We start from the raw sequence: 6,467 nt of genomic DNA, 5'->3' as shown, positions 1-6,467 counted from the left end.
ATTATATTCCAAAAAGAACCAAATGCTTGACTAACGTAATAAAATTGCAACGCATTACTCGACATATATTTTGTTGTCGCTGCGTTGCATTTTTAATACATTACTCGGTTACCGAGCGCGTTACTCGAACTCGTGAATAACCCAATTTTAAATTTTTATTCAATTCTATAATTTTCCCTAAAATATATGTTTTTGAAAAAGAACAACGAGATGAAAGAAAAAAGAAAAGAAAAAAACCAAAAAAAAAGTTACGTTAAACTTACTACATTATCTATCTAATTATCTAACATTATCTTTATTCATAAATTTTATCTAATAAATATAAATATTTTGCTAAAAGCAAATCATTTTACGTATCTTTGTTTGGTTTTAGTAACGCTAGAGCTTGCTTTTCTCTGCAAATACTACATTGGTGATAGTTTAATACCACACACCCGGTCATGAAAATCCTAGTTTTAAAACCAACATCTGTGTTTGATAAAGGAGACTATTTATTGAAGGACTATTATTGGGAATAGCCTTTAACCTCATTAACTTGTTCACTATAGGTAAGATAGGTAAAGTGGAAAAACGAATCCTCCTCAATTATCTAAAAATACTGTTTAATTCCACATTCCTCGGAATTATGGGACGAAAGGCATTGGTAAAGTATCTGTCCAATACCAATGTACCTTAAACCTCGTTAAGTTTGGATAAATCAGATATAAACACCAAGACTTCCAGAGTGAAAGATCTTAATTTTGTCGAGCCTGTTCATTTACAAATAAAGTGTTGTTCAGTTACTTTTTTACTTTTTCTCTCTGAATGCTAACTCGAGACGCAAAAAAAATTTTTTAGAGATAATGAGTTGGAGAAACATATGTATATTATAAACTTAAAGCGCATAGAAATTAAACACCCTGTATATGTTACAGAAATGTTTACTATGTTTTTCAATTTCCAATTAATTACATATAATTTCAACTAAATTCAGACTTTTCTCCAAATAACTAGTACACCTTTATTCTAGTATCATAATAATTCTAAAAAGACAAGTAGCCATCAGTCCATATAGTTAATTAACGTAATGGTTAAAAATCTTATTTTTTGTATTGAAAATGGAGGAATTTAGCGAGGGACTTACTATTCATCACACTGATGAAACCAAACCCAAACCCAACTTAACTTAGTCCTCACTTTAACTTAAATACATATATATAAAGCGAAATTAACAACAGTCAAAGTGCCACCTAACAACACTAAAAGGCGGAAAAATAAAAACTAGTAGTTAACTGTACTAAAAACACAAAATAAAAATTTAAAATATTTTCTTTAGAAAATCAGAATGTTAGCAATTTCAATGTTAAGAGATAAAAAAGATTAACATTTATTTTCTTCGGAAATGAGTCAATGAAAAAAAAAATTTTTTACAAAAAATCTAACAAAAATAAATTGTTTCATTCGTTTTTCTTATCAATTTGTCTGCCATATCTGAGCAGTAAGAGCAACTCTCTAAATTGTTAGTTTATTTTTAAATTTCTGTAGAAATTTATGAAGTGATATTTTAGATAAAATAAATGCTATTAATCATTAAGAACTTCAAACCGACAATTTTGAGTTTTGAAGTTAGTGAGGACTTAAAATAAAATACTCACATCAATAATGATCTTTAAAGAATTGTTCCGTTCCAGTTACAAAGAAACACTTGATATAAAAGTTACATTTTTAGACGATTTATTCAAAGCACTGTATATTAATTAATTAATTCATTTTTACTATTTAATTTCAATTAATTAATGTTGTAATTACTATGATTCATCAATCATGGTAAGAACGTTAAATACAAAAGTTTTTAGAACTATTGTCTACTGACTACAGTATTTCATTTAAAAAAAACACCAAGGACAGAATAAAGTTATATTGAATAAATAAAACAGTTAATTACTTTTCACAATGAATTTTTTAATTGCAAAAAATTATTGAACTGCACTAAATTACGGTTAAATTCTGGTTTCAAGTTTCAATATTTTTCATTAAAGTCATTCGATCCATACACTTAAGAGTATATATCTTTTATAGCACAATTCTAACTATGTTCACATCTACACACACTTCAGATACTTTAGTTTGTCTAAGTTTAATTTTCGGGCATTTCGATTTACATAGCAAGAAATGCAACTATTTTATTTCGTTCAGAGAACTACGCGATAAAATCTTATCCAACACTTCATCACATGTTCACTTCAAGGAAGGAATTTTAGTTATGTGGACTCCAAGTAAGTTTTTCAAAATAGTTGCATTCGTTTGAATTTATTTGTAGTCGATATCCACATACACGCTACGCAACATGTTTGATTTGCCGCCAAGACTCGAACATGTATGGAACATGTATGAAGTGGGACATTTGTTGCATTAAAAATCCTAAAGTTTGTTGAGAAAATGTGGAAAGCGAAATAAAAAAATCCCAAACAAATTTCTGGGAATAATGCGAAAACAAATAATAAAAACAAAATACACAAGCAGCAATACGAATCGGCTACGCAGAAAATATCTTATCACATATCTGCAAAACAAAATTTTATCGTTTGCGAACAAACATATACAGGGTGTTTTCCAATCACATTAATAAAAGGTTGGATGATTTTTTGGTTAAAAAATTTTGCGCGATTTTCATGCTTAGAATTAATGGAGATACTTGATGTTAATTGAAAACATACGAAAATGTAAATAAAAGTTAAATAATGAGGAGTAAAGCACACATTGCACATTCAGTAGTAAAGACGGTAGTGAAAACAAAACTTAATTAATATATTACTATAACATTATACAATATAATATCTATAACATATATCTATAACATAGGTGTATTTCTATAAATAGGTAAATTAAGATGGTAAATTGAGGGAAATAGTAAATTATGTCTGTATGGCACCGAACGTTGGTACTTAACAGAATTTCGAGCAGGGTAAATTAGATAACAATTAGGTAAATAAGGTATTACCATTGTGAAAATTTTATAAGATGTTTAATAAATAAATAAGTAATAAATAAATAAGTAAATATTTACATAAGTGCAGTGCAAAAAATCCCTAAGAAATTTCAATTTATTTAACCTCAAATTCGCACACGACCATAATATTCCTATAACAGAATAAGATTTTCTATCATAAATCTTTCAATATCTCAAAAGACTTCAGTTTAACAACTTTCGTTATATATCAATGTTTTGCCCATATGAAAGGATTTAATGTATGATATAATCTGAGCTATCTCAATTAATAGTTTTTAAGATAATTAGATTTTTAAGAATAAAGATCTCTTTATATGAAGTTTTATGGATGCTGGATCTAAGTTAATAAGAAAAAGCATACCATGATTTTTTCATCCAATTAATTTTTTTTCTCAAACTTTACAATTATCTCTCATTTTAATATGGTTTTCATGGGACAGCATTTATGTGATCTTCAGGATAATATCGATTACTAGAAATTTTATATATCAGAAATTTTAATTTAATCATTGAATTTAAGATAAATACCATTTAGCTGTTTCTTTTCCAATTGTTTAGAAAATTTCAGTAAAAACATATATGAATTAAAAATAACTGATATATTGGATAATAATAAAAAAATAATTTAAATTAAATAAAATATGTTTTTCATATATATTACTTGATTCTATCAAAAACAATGAACATCATAATTCAGCAAAAATAATTACATATATAAGGACTTTATTTTATTATGTTTAGTTGTATTATATGTAATGCATATATATAATTAAAAGAAACTGTTAAACGTTATTGCTCATGCAAAAACTCGAATACAACTCGACTCGAACTAGAGCGGCGCCCATAAAAGCTGAGTTGTCAAGTTGTCAATTAATAGTATTTAGCTCGATATCTTTAATCATCTAAAAGTTCTAAAATTTTGACAATACAAAGTGAAGGATCCAATTTAATAGCACTTGGCACTTTTACATTGAAAAATTTACTACAAAAACCTTTTCAAGAAAATAATTTTTTGATTCAAAAGCACTTTATCATTTGTATTTACATTGAATACAATATAAACACCTTCACTTCACATAAGCAAACAGTCACTACCACTTGTGGCCCTAACAAAAATATTAAAATGCTTAAAATCAGAACGTTAAGATGCTTAAAATTACGTATTTGTCAGCAGATATATTTTTTATCTTTTTTTTTTTAATTAGCTTTAACTTTCCTATTCTATATTTCTATTAAATTTTATATTGAATGCGATTCGCACATTAAATTACAGTAAAATATTATATGTAATAAAATTTTCGGTTTTGAGTTTCTGTTGAAAGCTGAATGTAGAGGATTCAGTAAATTGAATTTTGTTCTACGTGTTACATCCATGTTTATATTGTCATAATAACACTGTTTTCAAGCACTGTCATGCTATCTAAAAGCACTTTCCTAGATTCGTAACTATAAATATAGACATTTAATGTATAAAGTGTGAATTGATACTCTTAGGAGTATTTGTCTATATATCTATATTAATATAACTTGTGGAATGTTTTTGTCATTGATCATCCATTAATGGAGTACGGTTCCTTACTATAATATAACATACTTTTTGTGCTGTAAGTAGCTGAAAGAATTAAGGCTTATTATTGCAACGTGAATCTGCGATTAATCTTTTCTCAATTGTACCACACACAAATGAGTAACAAATGAGTTTACAATATTTATGCTACAATTATTAGAAATGTATTGAAGAGATGTATCGATAAAACTAATGGAAAAACTAATTTTTTGAAATTTAAGTCCAGCAATTTGAATGCAGCTGACTCTTAAAATTGTTAATAAATTAAATTGATTGATTGGTGCTCAATGTTCATTCGATTTGTTCTTATAGAAGAATATTGGCATTGTAGTTTTGGGTGATAATACCAAACTATTAGTATTCCTTTAATAAAATCTGACTAGTTACTCGGATTAAATGTTTTTTATTCTTGTAAGTGCGAAACTATTGGCTTTACTTTTAATCGAAACATTTAAAGCTCATTCGATTCGAATCTCGATTATATATTTTATTTCGATTAGGTTAAACCGATTATTCTTTACAATATTCAAAGTTATATGTGATATATTCAAATTACATATAAAATCTATAACGTAGGTAAGTATGAATAATTAAATTGACGTTCTTAATGCATATATTTAAAATACATTTGTTTGATTTTAGAAATAAATCATCACTATCAATGTCAATGAACCGATGTAACTGATAAAAATCAATAAAACATATTGGTAAGTTAGACTTATTTATGTTATGCCTTCCAAATATAAAACAGATCAAAATTGATTGTTTAACGCTACTAGAGTTATAAGTTTTAAAAACTACTGCACCAATTAAATTCGTTGGTATAAGGAGGGCGTTAAGGCTCAGTTAGACAGTACGTACCGTAAGAACTTAAGTCAAAGCGAAATCCAGAATCAAATATACAGGAATAGTTGTTTGAGCATTTCACTTTGGCTTAAGTATCGTCTAAGTGGGCCTTTAGTCATATGAACTTAGAACTGTACGAATCATGTTAATCAATTATAAAGAAAATAAATAAGCTTTTCCCCTAATTGTTGTTTCGTTGGCAGTGAATCCGGGATTCTATCCAAAATAGGGTGTTCGTTATTTAACTTTTTGCAGACACGGATTGTTTTGAATACAAAGGTTTTAAAAAAACAGCTTTTAATTTGCAATTAAAAAATTATAAATGTTAAACCAATTCGAAAATAATCAGTTAACAACAGTTGCCATCTACAGCTTTTTTATTTACAAAATCTGTTTCTATGAATTAACTTGTTGGTGAAACATTGTCGTTAGTCTAGAAGAGCAATTTCTAAATTTCCAATTACTTTTTGAAGTAAATTGATATTAAAATTGAATGAATTTGGTTTTTAACGTACACACACTGCTCAATAATACTAAAAAGATGTGTCCCAGCTATGCATTAAAAAACTTCCGGTTGCAAAAACTATATCAATTACTTAAGTGAAACAATAATGAATTAGTAACAAATATAATTATTATAATCACATTTCATATAGTTTTTTTAATGCACTTCTATTTCGTGCTAATTATAATTATAATTAATCAAGTGACAATTTATACTGCAGCCTTAAATATCTAAGAAGCGAATCTGATATATATTTTAACTTGAAGAAGGTTAAGACAAGGTCAACTTTGAAGAAGGTTAAGACAAGCTTGATGCTTGAAACCATTTTCTGAAAGAAACACAAACCTTAGACAACAAAAAGAAAGTTGCTGCTATCTTCTATCTTAAGGGACATACACAAGCCAATAAGAATCAGGCTATATATATACATGCTGCTACATAACAATGTATTATATGACTATACAATACAAAAGAAAACAAATTTTAATAAACCACTTAACTGGGACTACAGTTACAGAGACTACAGTTTTAATTCGTTTGTTCTCATTTCAAACAGCTGA

Source organism: Teleopsis dalmanni, chromosome 2 (genome assembly GCF_002237135.1).
Source record: "Teleopsis dalmanni isolate 2A chromosome 2, ASM223713v2, whole genome shotgun sequence".
Lineage (NCBI taxonomy): Eukaryota > Metazoa > Arthropoda > Insecta > Diptera > Diopsidae > Teleopsis > Teleopsis dalmanni.
This window is presented reverse-complemented; position numbering follows the sequence as displayed.